This window comes from Mus musculus, chromosome 10 (genome assembly GCF_000001635.26).
Source record: "Mus musculus strain C57BL/6J chromosome 10, GRCm38.p6 C57BL/6J".
NCBI classification, from domain to species: Eukaryota; Metazoa; Chordata; class Mammalia; order Rodentia; family Muridae; genus Mus; species Mus musculus.
The window spans coordinates 88,690,529-88,708,300 of NC_000076.6; the positions used below are offsets into that span (position 1 = coordinate 88,690,529).

General features: G+C 44.5%; 1 pseudogene; it reads left to right on the plus strand.

Moving 5' to 3' along the window:
* Window positions 1-485: 485 nt before the first annotated feature.
* Window positions 486-14,578, plus strand: Gm46192 (annotated as a pseudogene).
* The last annotated feature ends 3,194 nt before the right edge of the window (window positions 14,579-17,772 follow it).

Sequence of the window (17,772 nt, forward strand, 5' to 3'; positions counted from 1 at the left end):
ATACTCAGCTACATAAATACTTTTTAGATCTTTGGAAAGAAAGAAAAACAAAGAGTAGTGCCTCAAAAGTACTCTGTGAGGCTAAAGCGCAGAACGTTTTAGACAACCAGAAAAGGCGTTGTAAGGATCCTTTTAGGAGAGAGGTGAAGGCTCTTACTATCAAGGTCAGGCAGTGGTGGCTCACACCTTTAATCCCAACCCTGGAAGGCAGAGGCAGGGAAATCTCTGAGTTTGAGGCCAACCAGAATAGAGTGAGTCCCAGACAACCAGGGCTACACAGAGAAACCCCATCTATTCTTCCAGAGTCTGATGGACGCATGGAGGTCTTTCCCCAGGAAAATGCCAGCTACATACTGGTTCCTTTCCTGTCTTTCCCTTGTTTTTAAGTCGAGGACTTGCCATGTGATCCAGTTGTCTTTGAACTTAGGATCTTTCCTCCTCTGGTTCCTGTGTGGTTGAAGAGTAAACAAAATGAGTTGCCGCATATGCCGCTGGAGGTGTTGGCTACCATGATGGAACTTGGCCCACCTTCAAAGGTATACCTAGAATCCTTCCTAGGTTAGAAAGACCTTGTCTCAACACCAAAATGAAAGAGCAAACCTAGCCACGCTGTGCATAACACTGGAGATCTGAGGGACGGCTGCCTCTGAGACAAGGCCGCCTAGTACACACAAAACAGGGGTTTTCTTTAGAAGGAGCCTGGGACAGGACAATATTGCCCTGAGGTTCAGAAGCAAGCTGAGTAGACTGCCAATGGCTCCACAGAGAGGCTCATGAGGGACAGACTTTCTTTTGCAGAAGTTCACTCTCCGCAGTAGCAACAGTAATATTCTGGAAAATCTTAAGCAACAGATGTGCTGGTGTCTAAATCAGATGGTGCCCAGCTTCAGGTGGAAGACTGCATTTTCTGAGAATAGGGAACCACAAAAGCTGGCAAAAGGAACACTAAGTTCAAGCCCTCATTTCTAGTTAAGTAAATATTTAGGGGATTAAAGAGCTGGTTCTTTCTTTGAGATCAGAAGCTGTGTTTACAGAAGGCTGTTCCTTCCTTGATTAGAACTCTAAGAACCAAATTCTGGCCCTCTGAAGAGCAGCAAGCATTCCTAACAGGTGAGCTATCTCTCCAGTCCAGTCCTGTCATTTGCCAGTTTAAAGAAAACATCTGAATGCTCCTCTGTGTGCCTAGATAGCCGTCAGCTGTATCCCAGTTGGCCCAGTAGGTGTCTGAGCTTGGCTGCTTCAGGAAGAAGATGCTGAGATCACAGGAAATCTCCTCCCTTCTGGAACCTTCACAGGACCATGATTGTACGGCTTGCTTCTGTGGGAAGCTTGGGTGGCTTTCAGCTATCCTTGTGTAGGATGTTCCTGTTGTTTGGAGCTTGTATAGTAATATCAATAAATACATAGACCCTACAGAGAATGCAAAGCCCGTCTGAGTGCTGCAGAAAAGCTAGCTGTGGTAAACGAAGATGGGGATTTGGTTTGCTGTCTGCTGCTTGCTGCATGCTGCATGCCTCGTGCAATGCACACAGAGCAAGACTTGAAGCGCTATCAGCTCTCAAGTCCTAATGGTTGACTTTCTGTGCTATCTCAGTCATCTCAAAAGCTCTACGACACAGGCCGCCATTTACAGCCTTTCTCATCCTATAGAGAAAGACTCAGTGTCAGGTGACTTGCAGAAAAGCCTGTTTAGGAGGAGCTAGAACTGGTTTGAAAATCTCTTATGTCTAGTAGGCTGACCTTCAGCGTGTGGCTCCATCTCCTGAGCCTCTGTTTCCTTACTTGCAAAATGGTAATAATGGAAAAGAAAAAAATAAAATAATAAAGCAAAAACCTAAGCATTTGGTGAATATTTGCCAAGATGATCGCAAGTCCACTGACCAGATTCTGGAGAGTAAACACCACAGCAACACTATGAGGAACTGAAGGCTCACAAAGGAAAAAATAAGGACCAAGATACTTGTTCAAGTAACAGCTACAAGCTATGAAGCTACGGAGGACCCAAGGAGCAACCACCACCCCACAGAATTATCTTTAGCTTTAGATGACCCCTTGTGATGAAGTAAGTGCGAGACCAGAGCACCACAACAATGGGAGAAGGTGTAGATGTAATTACCTAATACCAAGGGTTACTGCTGAGTATCACCAATAGAACAGTAACTCCAGAGTTTTATAGATTAAGATCTCGGGCCTTGTTGGGCGGTGATGGCATTTGCCTTTAATCCCAGAACTCTGGAGGTAGAGGCCAGTGAATCTCCCCTCTACAGGCTGTCCTAGAACTCACTACACAGAGAAACCCTGCCTGAAACAAACAAACAAACAAACAAACAAATAAAAAAACAAAAACAAAATGAATGCGGAGCGTGGGGACTGGGAGTGTAGTTCAATGGTGCAGTGTGTGCCAGGCACACTCAGGCCTGCACTCAACCAAAGTACTGTAAAATGATTTAATCGATTAATGATGCACAATAAGTGTAAGGTTGCGCTGGTGGAGGCAGAGATCACTGGCAAAGCAGGTGTGAGGCCCTGGATGTTCAGTCCAGGAAAACAAAGTCCTAGCACAGTGTGTAGATGCGTACATGTGCATGGATATAGATATGTGTACATGTATCCATACAAGCATACATATATTCACATTAGTATAATATATACATTCACGTATATGTGTAATAACAAGACTGGGTAAGTTGGACAGGATGAGACTAAAAATGCACAGTCATTAAGGAAAAGAAGTCTGTTATAGACAGAGATGCTGGCTCACATCTGCAATCCTAGCACTGCAATCCTAGGAGAATGGACACCCGCTTGAGGCTAGCCTGAGCTATGGAGTAAGTTCTGGGTCAGCCTGGGCTACAGAGTGAATATATGTATATGTATATGTATATGTATATGTATATGTATATGTATCTTCATAGCTTGTATATATGTATGTATGTATATATGTATATATATGTGTATGTGTGTTTATGTGTATGTGTATATATATATGTATATGTGTATACGTGTGTATGTGTGTATGTGTATATACGTATATACATATATACTATACACATATACAAGTATACATGTATATATGTATATATGTATATGTAATGACTAAAGAGACTGCTTAGCACTTGTTCTTGCAGAGGACCCAGGTATGGCACCGAGCTCCTCCATGTGGCTCACGATCATCCCCAAGTCCAGTTCTGTCAGATTTGATATCTTCCTCTGACCTCTGTAGGTGGCACACAAGCATGCATGTAGAGAAAACAAACTAGAAGCAAAAACCAAAAACTGCTCACACCTTTAATCCCAGCAGTTAAGAGACAGAGGCAGGTAGGCAGCACCCTGTGGTTTTAAAGCCTAACCTGCTCTGTAGAGTAAGTTTCAAGACAGCCTGAAAAGAAAAAGTTTAAATCCTTTTTTTTTATTTATTTGTTTTTATTTTTTATTGTTTTAATTTTATATGTATAGGTTTTTGCCTACTGGTATGTTTATGCGTGCATGAAGAAGTTGTTGGATCCCTTAGACTTGTTTACATATGAGTGATCCACTTGGTAGGTGCTGGGAATTGAATCTAATTCCTCTGGAAGAACAGACAGTATGCTTAACACTAAGCCATCTCCCTAGGCCAGAAAGAAATTCTTGAATTAGCCTTTATTTCAGCTATCAATCATCATTATATACAGCCGAGGACTGCCTGGTCTGGCTTCAGTGAGAGAAGATGCACCTAACCCCTGAGAAACTTGAGGATCCAGGGAGTGGGGAGGCCTAGCCGGGTGTGGAGTGTGTGTGTGGAGGTCTGGGGGCATCCTCTTGGAGATGGGGGTGGGAGGAGACGAGGAATGGGATAAGGAACTGTCAGATAGTAGGAAGGGAGAGGGATAATGAATGGACTGTAAAAAAAAAACAAAGATATTGTAAAAAAAAAAATAGAAAAAAAAACTCAAAACAAAAGTCAAAGAATAATCTATGACAAATCATTATTAAAATGCAGTGATTGGTTATTAAGATGAGACAATTATTAAAATGATGTGGAGACTAGTTATTTTCTTTTTTTGTTTTTGTTTTGTTTTTTGGTTTTGTTTTGTTTTGTTGTTTGGTTTTTGGTTTTTGGTTTTTGGGTTTTTTGGTTTTTTGATTTTTTGGAGACAGGGTTTCTCTGTATAGCCCTGGCTGTCCTGGAACTCAGAAATCCTCCTGTGTCTGTCTCCCGAGTGCTAGGATTAAAGGCGTGCACCACCACAGCCCAGCTTAGTTATTTTCTTCTACAGTTCTGTGAATTCTCTAACATGAGACTCTGATGTGAGTGAGTTCTAATGCTGTCCTCCTAGTCTGCTAACAATCACTATTGGCTTATTATGTTTTCAGGGATTTGCCAAAATTAAGAACCAGCACTTGTTTGTTTATTTTTGGCTTTGTTGTTGTGTTGTGTTTTGTTTTGTTTTGTTTTGTTTTGTTTGAGATGAGATTTTTCTATGTAGCCCTGGCTGCCCTGGAACTTGCTATGTGCTCTGTATGCCTTTAATTTCAGCACTCAGGAGGCAGAGGCAGGTGAATCTCTGAGTTCAAGGCCAGCTTCTGATCTGATGTCTCTGGCCTCCAAGAACACCCGCACTCACCCCCACACACTCACGCACAGAGTATGGTGAAGGCCATTGATGGACTGCTCTCCTGGAGAAGCCAGGTTCAAATCCCACCCACATGGCAGCTCACAACTCTTTGTAACTCCAGCATCTGACACTCTCACACAGACGTATTCAGGCAAAATACCAATGCACATAAAATAAAGGTAAATAATTTTTTTAAAAAGACCATAAAGCCGGGCATGGTGGTGCATGCCTTTAATCCCAGCACTTGGGAGGCAGAGGCAGGTAGATTTCTGATTTCGAGGCCAGCCTGGTCTACAAAGTGAGTTTTAGGACAGCCAAGGGCTATACAGAGAAACCCTGTCTCGAACTCCCCCCCCCCCAAAAAAAAGACCATTAAAAAAAAAACAATATTTAACAATGAAACCACTACTATATTCTCACTTGTTGATGCTGAACCCCCAGACACCCTCATCCTTTGTTTTCAAGCCTCCCTCCTCCAGTTAGACTTTTCTGACCCCTTAAATAGATTACTTCTACTTTAATGTCAGAGTTACTTTAATGTTGGTTACTTTAATGTGTGTGCTTGTGAAGAAAACGTAGAAGAGTTGGTTCTCTTCTACCTCATGGGTCCCAGGGATCAAACTCAGGTTGTTGGCTTGGTGGTGAGAGCCTTTACTTGCTGTCTCACCTACCCAAAGGAAAACAATGTTCAGTGATGTGTGAATGGCAACACTACCTTTCAATAAAAAGGATTCGTTTTCAAAAAAAAATGAAATTAGATGTTTTAAATGCTTATTCTTTCTCCCTTTTTTTGATCCTCTTTCTTTATTTATGTGTTTAGTTATTTATTTGGTTTTTTGAGACAGGGTTTCTCTGTGTAGCCTGGTCTTTCCTTGAACTCCCTTTGTAGACTAGGCTGGCCTAGAACTCAGAGACCCACCTGCCTCTGCCTTCTGAGTGCTGGTATTAAAGGCGTTCACCACCACACCTGGCGGATAGTAGATTTTTTTTCTTTCTAATATCATCAGATTATGGTTTCTCCTCCCCCCAGCTCCTCCTTACCCAACCAAATCCACACTAGAATAGCAACAAACATACAAGTGGGAGAAAAAAAGAGATGATGAAGAAGAAACAACGAGGTACTGACACATACATCCACAAGAGAGAATGCAGAAATCAAAAGAAGAAGAAGAAGAAGAAGAAGAAGAAGAAGAAGAAGAAGAAGAAGAAGAAGAAGAAGAAGGAGAAGAAGAAGAAGAAGAAGAAGAAGAAGAAGAAGAAGAAGAAGAAGAAGAAGAAGAAGAAGAAGAAGAAGAAGAAGAAGAAGAAGAAGAAGAAGGCGGCAAAATTGGAAACCAATACAAATATAAGTTAAAGCCACAAAACCGCTTCTAAAATAACCGTTGAATTCATTTAGGGTTGGCCATTTACTGCTGGGCAATGTGCCTGCCTTGTGAGTTGTTTGTAGCTTGTTTCTTCCTCTCTTTCTATGTTTCTTTCTTTACTTCTTTCTTTCTTTCTTTCTTTCTTTCTTTCTTTCTTATTAGATATTTTCTTTATATACATTTTAAATGCTATCCTGAAAGTTCCCTATACCCTACCTCTGCCCTGCTCCCCTACCCACCCACTCCCGCTTCTTGGCCCTGGCGTTCCCCTGTACAGGGGCATATAAAATTTGCAATACCAAGGGGCCTCTCTTCCCAGTGATGCCCGACTAGGCCATCTTCTGCTACATATGCAGCTAGAGACATGAGCTCTGGGGGTACTGGTTAGTTCATATTGTTGTTCCTCCTATACGGTTGCAGACCCCTTCAGCTCCTTGAGTGCTTTCTCTAGCTTCTCCATTGGGGGCCCAGTGTTTCATCCAATAGCTGACTGTGATCATCCACTTCTGTATTTTCCAGGCACTGGCATAGCCTCATACGACACAGGTATAACAGGGTCCCTTCAGCAAAATCTTTCTGGCATATGCAATAGTGTCTGGGTAACACTATCTTTCAATAAAAAGGATTAGTTTTTAAAAAATGAAATTAGATGTTTTAAATGCTTTTTCTTTCTTCTTTTTTTTTTGCCAACTCTTTCTTTGCTTATTTAGTTATTTATTTGTGGGTTTGTTTTTGTTTTTATTTTGAGACAGGATTTCTCTGTGTAGCCTTGTCTCCTTGAACTCCCTTTGTAGACTAGGCTGGCCTGGAACTCAGAGACCCACCTGCCTCTGCCTTCTGAGTGCTGGAATTAAAGGCGTTCACCACCACACCTGACGGATAGTAGATTTTTTTTTCTTTCTAATATCATCAGATTATGGTTTCTCCTCCCCCCAGCTCCTCCTTACCCAACCAAATCCACACTAGAATAGCAACAAACAAACAAATGGGAGAAAAAAAAAGAAAAGAGCCAAAGAAGAAGCATAAGAAACAATATAGGCACTGACACATACATTCACACAGAGAGAAAGCAGAAATCCCATAAAAATGCAAAATTGGAAACCAGAACATATAGGTAAAAGACTTGTGACAGTGAGACAAAACCCCTTCCAAAATAACCTTTGAATTCATTTTGCGTTGATCATTACTGCTGGGTCAGGGCCGGCCCTTAAGAATGGTTTGTGTACCCCATAAGACTATGTTAGAAAAGCTAATTTTCCTTTGTGAGTGGTTATCGACTGGAGAAAGCTTCTGGGTTAGGGATGGGAGCCTGCATTTACTTGCTCTCTCGGAGCTAGGACTCTGGCTTAGAGCCTTTCATGCTGTCATAGTCTGTGAGTTCCTTAGTGTATTGCTCCCGTTGAGCTGTGTCTAAAAGGCTTTGTTTTCCATCCCCCTGGCTCTTTTCATGTTTCTGCCTCCTCTTCCAGAATTCCCTAAACCTAAGTGGAGGGATTTGATAGAGACATCCTTTTCAGGATTGAGTACTCTAAAGTCTCTCACTCTACACGTTGTCCAGTTGTGGGTCTCTGTATTTGTTTGTTCCCATCTTCTGAAGGAGGACGCTTCTCTGACGGTGGTTGAGCAAGACCACATATAAGTAAAACAGAATGCAGTTAAGAGTCACTCATTGTATTGCTATGTTTCTTCATTACTTGGTTTTCCCCTAAGCCCCTGGCCTAGCTAGTTTCAGGCTTGTGGCCACTGAGCAATGTCAGGCATTCAGGGTTCCACCTCATGGAGTGGACCTTACGTCTAATCGGATAGTCATTGGTTGCTCCCACAATCTTTATGCCACCAGTGCACCAGCATATCTTGCAGGCAGGTCACCATTGTGGATCAAAGGGTTTGGTAGCAGAGCTGATGTTAATCTTTCTCCTCTTTAGTGTGCAGAATACTTTCCAATGCCATGAACACTAGTAAGGAAGACTGAAGGCTCTGTGTAGGCAACAACTCAACTTCTTTTTGTTCAATGAGTTATACAGGTGTTGTCTTCAACAGTAGGGCCTACAAAAAAATGAAATTAGATGTTTTAAATGCTTTTTCTTTCTTCCTTCCTTCCTTCCTTCCTTCCTTCCTTCCTTCCTTTCTTTCTTTCTTTCTTTTAAAATCCTCTTTCTTTGCTTATTTATTTTTTTTATTTTTTATTTTATTTATTTTATTTTTTTTTGAGACAGGGTTTCCTTGTGTAGCTTGTGGAGAGCTACCAACAGTCTTAGCAATAGCCTAGGCTGTTTGGTGATTTCCATGGTACCTCTTTGTCCAACAACTCAATCAATCAGATGTAAGGCATTCCTGACTCAGTTAGTGGCGAGAGATGTCTAATTAGGGCTGTCTTCTGGGTTATTTTCTGACTTTAGATTTCTCTCATATATGTATATTTTATAGGAAGAGTCTACTGCATTAGATTTCCATATGATCCCCCAAATGGCCTTTAGTTTTGGCTTTCCTTCTCTTTCCTTCCTTCCTTCCTTCCTTCCTTCCTTCCTTCCTTCCTTCCTTCCTTCCTTCCTTCCCTTTTCCTGTTTGACCCTCTCATTCAAGGCCACCTTGACGCCCATTGCAGCCATAACTTCCTATTATCTTTCCCCTTTCTAGGGAGAGCCCTCCACCAAGTCCCTTACTCTATCTATACTCAAACTCTGCGGTTATCAAAGACTTAACAGCTAACATCCACATATGAAGAAATAGATAACATATTTGTCTTCTTTTTAGTCTGGGTTACTTCACTCAGGATAATTTTTTTATGGCTCCATCCATTTTCCTGTGAATTTTATGATTACATTTTTTCCCCCAAATGGCTGAGTAATACTCCATTGCGTAAATGTGCCGTATTTTCTTTATCCATCCATTCGTTCATTGGCAGACAGCTAAGCTGCTTCCAGTTTCTGGCTATTATAAATGAAGAAGCAGTAGGATAATTGAACAAATGTTTCTGCAGTAGGATGTAGAATCTTATGGACTTATGGCCAGGAGTAATGTAATGATCTTGGTATTGTAATCTTGAGGTAGATCTATTCCCAAGTTCCTGAGGAATTGCTAGACGGATTTCCATAGTGGCTGTACAAGTTTCACTCCCATCAGCAAAGGATGAGTGTTGCTCTTCTTCCATATCCTCACCAGCATGATCTGCCATTTGTCTTATTGGTCTTAGCTATTCTGGATGGTGTAAGAGAAAAGTAGTTTTGGTTGGCTTTTCAGATGTAATCCCTAGAAACTATTTTTGAATACTGATGATGACTTTAAATTTGTTTCTCTGATGCTGGGGATGGAACTCAGGACCTCAAACACACCAGGCAATAGCTTTGCTGCTGAGCCTTTCCCCTAGACCCCCACTACCTCTTCTTTTCAAGACAGAGTCTTCATAGGATAATCTCAAATTCACAGTTCTTGTGCCTTGGCCTCCCAAGTGCTGGGATTACAGAAATGATTATAATGCTCAGATATGGACATTAAATTTAGGAAAAATTCTGAAACAGCCGCCCTATTCCTATTTACTCAAGAGCAATGAAGACTTCGGTCAGTAGGACGACTTCTCGGAAAACAGCCCCAGCGGCCATATTCATAATGGATTACGGCTGGATCATCATCTCATGGATTTCTACCAACTCTTGCCTGAATGAACACATTGTGGTGTGTCTGTGCATTATCGTTAGACTCTCACTTTAAAATGGAACCATGGACACATGATACATTCCACACAGATAAATCTCAAAATGTCACGTTAAGGAAAGAATGCAAACGGGGATCACTGTATTCCGTAAGACTCAGTTTGCCTTAGATTCTGGATCAGGCCATAGCGATCAGCTCCGTAGCGGGGAAAGCCTCGGGGGACAGCAGGCTGTAAGTGGCTAGTTGCTCCATGGATGCCCAAGGTTGTGTCTGGGACTGGCAAAGGGGACTTCTGACCAATGCACCTCTTATCCCTCCTGTGAGGACACGGAGCCATGTTCAGCATCCGGTTGTTCTCATATAACTTGACCGTATTAACTACATCCCCTTTCCTATGAAGTATGGGAATAATAAAAGCCAATAATTTGATTCTAAAACTTTTCATGTCCTTCTATGTACATGCATATGTTGCCTGCGTGTATGTCTGGGCACTACGTGTGCCTGGTGCTCAAAGAAGTCAGAAGGTATTGGATCTCCTGGAACTGGAGTTTCAAATGGTTGTTGAGACTTGATGTTGGTTTGAACCTGGTCCTCTAGAAGAGCAGCCAGCAATCATATCCACTGAGCTGTCTGTCTCTCCAGCCTTCGGGGTTGTTTACTATAGAACCTGAGGTAAATAAAGCCCCGGGAAAAGTTTCACCTTTATTGAAATGCTATACAGAGGCAAATTGACCCATCCCTCCCCTCAACCCTCTTTAATGATCTGTAAAGTAAAATCCAGTTTAGACCACATCTTCAATTGAGGGTTATCTATTGACATGTGCAAAGGCAAGGTTTGTGCTTCTTGGTTTTTATTTTTATTTTTTCCCTATTCCATTTCTCCCTCTTGCTGCGGACCTGCTCACTTTTGGCCTGCTCGCCCTGGCCCCCTCTTGCTCTGGGACCTGCTTGCTCCGCCCCCCCTCCCCTCTTGACTCTCTCTGGCCCTGCTCAGAGCCTCTCTCACTTGCGCCATCCCCACCCTCGCGGCTCCCCTTTGTTTTGAGTGCCTTTAGAGATGTGACTAGTGGGCTTGCCTCAGAGTTGTGGTTCCTGGTGGTCTCTTTGTATGATCTGGGCACAACCTGACTAAAGAAACAGCATTCACCACAAGAGGAACAGCATGTCTTCTAGAATCTTCTCATTATGTGGCAAAGGACTGGCAATTATTCTTCCAAAGCTAGTCACAAAGTTGACCTGGTGTACTGAAGGGCATCGACTGTCCCCAGATACTTAAAACCGAAATGACTCCCAAACTATGGCTCTTTCACATTTTAAATAGTAAAGGCCAGGGTATGGGTGTACTTGTGTTTAAACCAAACTCTTTGTAAGTGTTTAAGTTAGCCAGGGCTAGCTAATGAAACAACATGGGGGCGGGAGAAGAGGGAGGGAGGGAGAGAAGGGGTTAGAGAGGAGAGAAGGGGGGAGGGAGGGAGATATTAAACTGAACAACAGAAACCCTCTCAGGGACTTGCATCAGGCCAGTTCTGGCCAGTTATCTAGAACTTATCTCCAACAGGTGTGCCCTGTTCTAAGGGCCTTTCACTAAATGCTATTATTATCCAGGCACAGAGATTCTCAAGGCTGTCCCCAGGGGTGTGGTGACATTAAACACTGCCCTTTAACTGAGAATTCAAGGCCTTTACCCTTCCAGTCATTTTGGGAAAACGTTCCCTGAAGCCTGCTTTGTGGGCGCCAGGATCTTGGACACCCCAGAAACTCAAGAACAGAGCCATTATTGAGAACCAAAATGTTCCAAAGGCTCCCCCCCCCCCCAGGCTGGACAAACACCCTCAAGTCCCTGCCTTTTCCTGGACGAACACCATCATGGGATAACCTGGCTCTCATAGAGCTCGACTGTAAGTGGGAATCTCAATTCTGCTAGGATACATTTTCATTTAATCAATTAAAAAACAATCTATTAGGGGCTAGAGAGATGGCCCAGTGGTAAAGTGTGTTCTCTGTTGCCAAAAGACCTGAGTTCCGTTCCCAGCGCTCACATCCGTTCTGGGTATTCACCAGAGAAGACTGCTCAGACATGGGTCTGAGCCAATAGAAAGTCTTCATTAGCCAGCCGGCAATTACACTTCGCATTCAGAATCCCAGTGTAGAACTGAAACCTTTCTCAGGATGAGCTTTTAAGCACAAAAACCATGTTGTTAACAAGAACAGCTAATCAGAAGCAAGCAGAGCTACCAAAGCTAAAAAAAAAAAAAAAAAAAAAAAGAAAAAAAAGAAAAAAAGAAAAGAAAGAGAAACCCGCAAGGTTAATGCATTTAGAGACCCCCAGAATTGTGGACTTTGATGGAGTAGGGCTTTGTTTTCACTTTTGGGGGTGATGCTGTCTACAGGATGAGTTTTACAGCCCAAATGGCACTTCCAGCATGGAGTCAGTCCTGCTAAGGTCTAGGGCCCTATTACACTGAGCTATTCACAGCTAACTTAATGCGTGCCCCAGGGGACTCAGCTACCTCTGGCATCATCAGCACTTGCACTCACACACAGACCACCCACAGTACTCGCCTTCTTTCCCTTTTTGTCCCTTCTTGATTGCTTAGCAGCTCACAAACCCAATTCACACACAGGTCTAAGTTTCTCAGAACTTCCAGAGCTTCTCCTACGCCATGAATGTCGTGGCCTGTTAAGGGATTCTGTAAAGGTACCATTCTGGCATTGAGGCCCCTGACGCATGAATGTCTTTTCTAAGTTTCTGGTGAACACAGTCTCTCCTTCAATCTGCCAGTGTCTCTTTTCATCCCGTCTGTCCTTTGTATGAGTGTGAATCTGTCTGTTCCTGTCTGTGTCTGCCCGTATTTGTGTGTCTCTGTGTCTGTCCCTAACAAGGGGTTTCCAGCACAGCAAGCACCACACGATATAGGAATGCTGGGTACTTTTTTTTTTTTTTGATGCTGTGTTGTCTTTATTTTTTTTCTTTTATTGGATATTTTCTATATTTACATTTCAAATGTTATCCCCTTTCCAGGTCTCCCCTCCAGAATCTCCCTATCTCATTCCCCCCTCCTCCTGCCTCCATGAGGGTGTTTCCCCCCCACTCCCACCTTCCCACCCTGGCATTCCCCTATACTGGGGCATCAAACTCCCTCAGGCCCAAAGGCCACTCCTCCCACTGATGTCCAACAAGGCCATCCTCTGCCACATATGTGGCCAGCACCATGGGCCCCTCCATGTGTATTCTTTGGTTGGTAGTCCAGTCTCCGGGAGCTCCCAGGGTCTGGCCGGTTGACACTGTTGCTCCTACCCACAGGGCTGCAAACACCTTGAGCTCCTTCAGTCCCTTCTCCAACTCCTCCATCGGGAGCCTTCACTTTAAAAGAACTCTTTAGAAAAAATTTGCAGTGACCTGGACAACAGACAATACTATAAACATCGTTGCATATCAAACAATATCTGTATGTTGTGTCCAACATTTATGGTTGGTATTCATTTATAAGGTCACTTTTGTCCTGTTCCTGTGTTTTAGAAAATATTATCATAGTTCACGTAAAAAAAAAAAAGATGCATTGCTCTGAGTTGGGATACAGAAGGTACAGACGATGGGATCACAAGGCACGTACCAGCACACATACAATACGGAAGAGAAACTTCGAGTATCTTTGGAAGGTTTGTTATGTCAGATGATGCTTTCCCGGGGCACACAGGTGAAAGGACGTCTTGCTAAAGCAAACACATGAAAGACTGTTTTCCCGAAGCAGACACAGGTGAGAGGATGGTTGGATATAGTAGACATGGGAAAGGACACTCCAAGAAGGAGTATCAATCTGACCCCACAGACAGTGGGGAACAAGCACTGACTATTGGTTTGCTTCGCCCAGAGTTATTCTTTACTAACTACACTCATGTATTGGTTCGCCTTACACCGCACTTGTGATAACACTGCCATTGAGAGAAATTCACCTGAGAACTGCTGCTCTTGAGGTTTCCCTGTGGCAAGTTGCCGCTTCTGTGGCCTCACCTTAGGCTGCTTGGCCAGCCTGGCAGTTTTGTCCAGATTGAACTACAATTGTGCTGATCCATGGGTGGTGTCTGACTGCCTAGAAGACTGGTCTGCAGCTGCTGTATCACATTTGGTGTTGGCTACAGGCCTGAACGGCTACCAAAGATCAAAGCTTGTCCCCAAAGAACTATTGCAAACAGGTCCACTTCCCCCATATCCTAAGAACTTTTCTCTCCCACTTCCCCTGCTGGGTGGTGTGCTAGAGAAGAGGTTGAGGCCCTAGTCACTCAGCTGCCACGGAGGACTCAGCTGCCTCCCCTCAAGCAACTTTGCTTCCTGATGCTCTGTGCCCCCCCCCACTTCTGTCACTTACCCTCTCCAGACTCCCCCCACCCCCCGCCCCCAGCCTCTCCTTCCTAGTCATCTTCTGCAGGCCGTTTCCACTGAGGAAAAGGAATTGTATCATCAGAACTGCCACTTTTGACCCCTCTGCTGATGTAAGTAAGGGTGACAACCTGCTGGCACTGAGGGTTATATCCATATAAGAATTCAACAGAGAAGCTGGGCGTGGTAGTGCATGCCTTTAATCCCAGCACACAGGCAGAGGCAGGCGGATTTCGAGGCCAGCCTGGTCTACAGAGTGAGTTCCAGGACAGCCAGGGCTATACAGAGAAACCCTGTCTCGAAAAACTAAAAAAAAAAAAAAAAAAAAAATTCAACAGAGAAACGGAAGGAAGACCCTTACCAAGGGATCGCCGATGATTAGGATAAAAAGAAACTAGTGAAGGCGTTTGAGAAGAAATTTACCTGTAATGGTACTAGACTTGAGCATTCAGAATATGGAGAAGTAATTCAGCTACAGGGTGACCAGCATAAGAACATATGCCAGTTCCCGATAGAGACTGGGCTGGCTAAGGACGATCAGCTGAAGGCTCATGGGTTTTAAGTGCTCGTGGCTCTCTGAAGCTTAAGTGAGGCTTTCCTTGCAATGCCTACACACGACAGCGGGTCAGGGGATGGAAGGTACATATCTGTGGGTTCCCAAGCCAGATGAGGGATGGTAGAACATGACCTATACCCCAGACTTCTCTCCGAGAGCATGGCAGTAGAGGGGTAGCTCCCGATCCAAATCAGGTCCAGGCCTACTTGACTCCCTAGAAACAAAGGCCCTTTCCTGATAAAGTCAGTTACACTTTTGTCTCTCCACCAGAGAACTGGTTTTTCAAATACCATGTGACACGCAATCCCTGGCTCCTGTTCCGTTGTCCTCCCCTTCCCCACCCCCACTCCACCATTAGCTCCAACATTTCAATACACAAGCTGTTAAATTAGCTCCACCGGTTTAATAACCAAGCTGTTGTCCGACACAGTCTTCCAGGTCATTTATACCTGCCGTACACATTTACACGTGCTTTGGAAATGAGAGCCTAGGTGTCTCATGGTCTGCTTCATGCATTGCCTAGTGTGTTCTCACTCATTCCATGGGGGCATGCCAGTGGGTGTAGGGTTGTTGGCCTGCTCCGCCACAGGGCACACTTACTTGGGGAGGTGGAATGTGTAGAATTTGACTGCACTTATCCCATGCTGCCTACTCTTTGCTGCCTCCGGCCGCCTCAGTCTCTGCCAAAGCCACCTCTGCCTCCTCCACCACCCCTGCTGCAGGCAGCCACCTCCGCTGCAGCTACTGGCAGGGGGCGGGTGCTGGGCTGTGGGGAAGAGCCACTGAGTCGGTCACCACTTGGGGATGGGAAAGCGCAGGCTGAGACATGGGAAAGCCAGAGCTGGTTCCCGGATCCCCCGGATCCCCCGGGCCTGCGATGAGGCTGGTTCTCAGACTCTTGGATATCCAGCTGTCACCGGGAGTCATGGAAGAACAGCAGAGAATGGAGTTGGGCCCCCCCGTGGATGGGGACAATGACTAGTCAGGGGTCGGGGGGGGGGGGACACAAGGGGAGCACCTCAGCTTGTTCCATCTTGGTGGTGGCAAGCTTAGAGGCTGTCAGTTGTGGGCAGAAGCACAGAAAGACCTTCTACTGGAGATTAGGCTGTGGCTCTGTAGGGGGAAGGCCTTCTTCATGGCTCCCAATGGAGGATCTTGCTTCCAGGCAGCTTGGCTGGTTTCTGCTGGTTTCATCAATGCAGCTGGACTGGTCTGAGTCTTCTTTACTGTTAGCTCTGGTTCCTCTGTCAGGGACCACCAGCCTAGTGGATGTGATTGATTTCAGGGACTTCCTGGAAGCTATTTTGAGTTGTTTACCTTCCCACTTCAGGAGCTTCCCTGCAGGCTGGAGTGGATCTCTCAGGAAATTCCTTACACGACATGTGGATAATCAGTTACTCTAATGTCAAGATGGCGGTAGATCTATCATGCCTGGAAGACAGGAAACCACAACGCGAGTGAGTGACCGAAAGCAGGTTAGAACTGGGCACCTCACCCTTCACTATACATCTGTCTTCTTTCCTACATTCCTGTCCAACTCTGTATATCAGAAGGTACCAAACCATGTGCAGCAGAGGCAGAATCTCTGAAGTTCCCAAGGGAGTGATGCATGAATCTATGAAGGCGACACTCAGACTGTAATGGAGGCTCCAGGGTAATGGAGATGCTAGGAACATGGAACATTGGTTGAGCAAAATCTGAGCGATGACTGGAGCCAACCCAAGTGAGAGGAAGACCAAGTAGACTACGAACGGAACGGTCTTAGGGACAGAGTTGCCCAAGCCTGTTGGGACTCACATCATACTACAGCTTGCCCAGTTGTTGACCATGGAGCTACAGCGGTTAACTCATGATCTGCTGGATTTCATTCCTGCCTTGGGCCTACCCCTTCTTTCTATGCCCCATTTCCCCCTTCTAACATGCGAATGTTTACTCTGGGCCTTTAATTATGGAAGTATGTAACTTTCCCATTTTCTTTTCTTTTAATTTTAGATGGGCTCTCAGCAAAGGGATTAGCTTGAGTTAGAGACTCTGGACCTCTACTGTAAATAGTATTGGAACCACTGGAATTTTGGGGACAGACTGCGTGCATTTTGCATTACAAGATGCCTAGGAGCTTTTGCGGGGCAGGGCAGAGGCAGAACATTATGGTTTGAAGGTGAAATGTCCCCTGCAGGCTCTTGTGTGGGAGACTTGGACCACCACCAGATGATCACATTATTTGAGGGAGTTGTAGAAACTTACGGAGACGGATCTTTAGTTGGAAGACTAGATCACTAGAGTACGCCATTGAATATTATAAGCCTGTTCTCCACTCCTTCCTCCTTCATGAGGTGAGGAACCACCTCTCCCATAGTCTCCACTGACTTGCTTCTGCCCATATTCCTGAGCTCAGGCAGCCAGGGACTCCTACTCCTACAGTGTGAGCCACCAGAAATCCTTCACCTCCTGAGGTGTTTTCTATCAGCTGTTATTTTGCCACAGCAACACTAGAAGTGACTAATGCAGTCACGGAAATTTAGAAATGTATATGCACTGTACGTAGTAGATGTAGGGTAAAAGCTCTGAGCTCACTTCCAGGTTTGAAAACCCACCCCAAACCCACCAATCCCAGAGCTAAAAAAACCCACCAATGCCTGAGCTATAAAACAAACAAACAAACAAACAAACAAACAAACACCAATTCAATCTCTGAGCTCAGATCAAACTCCCACCAATCCCTGGCTCAGAACAACCTCAATGCTTGGGCTTGCCCCAAGCTTAGGACTTGAAATCCTACCAATTTCCACCCTGGAAATTTCAATCCTGGAAAGCTCCGCCCCTAAGAAACCCTATATAGGGCTGGCAAGATGGCTCAGCGGGTAAGGACACTGACTGCTCTTCTGAAGGTTCTGAGTTCAAATCCCAGCAACCACGTGGTGGCTCACAACCACTCGTAATGAGATCTAATGCCCTCTTCTTGTGCATCTGAAGACAGCTACATCGTACTTATGTATGATAATAAATAAATCTTAAAAAGAAAAAGAAACCCTATATAAACCTGTTTCCTGCTCAGTTCTCTGCTGCTTCTCACTCGAACATGAACAGCCACAAGTCTCTTGTTCTGTGGTGTAACTTTGTGGTATTCTTTGGCTCTGAACTGCCAGGAAACCTTCTCCCTCAGACCTCTAACACTCCCACCACTGGGGAAACCTTCTCCCTCAGACCTCTAACATTCCCACTGGGGAA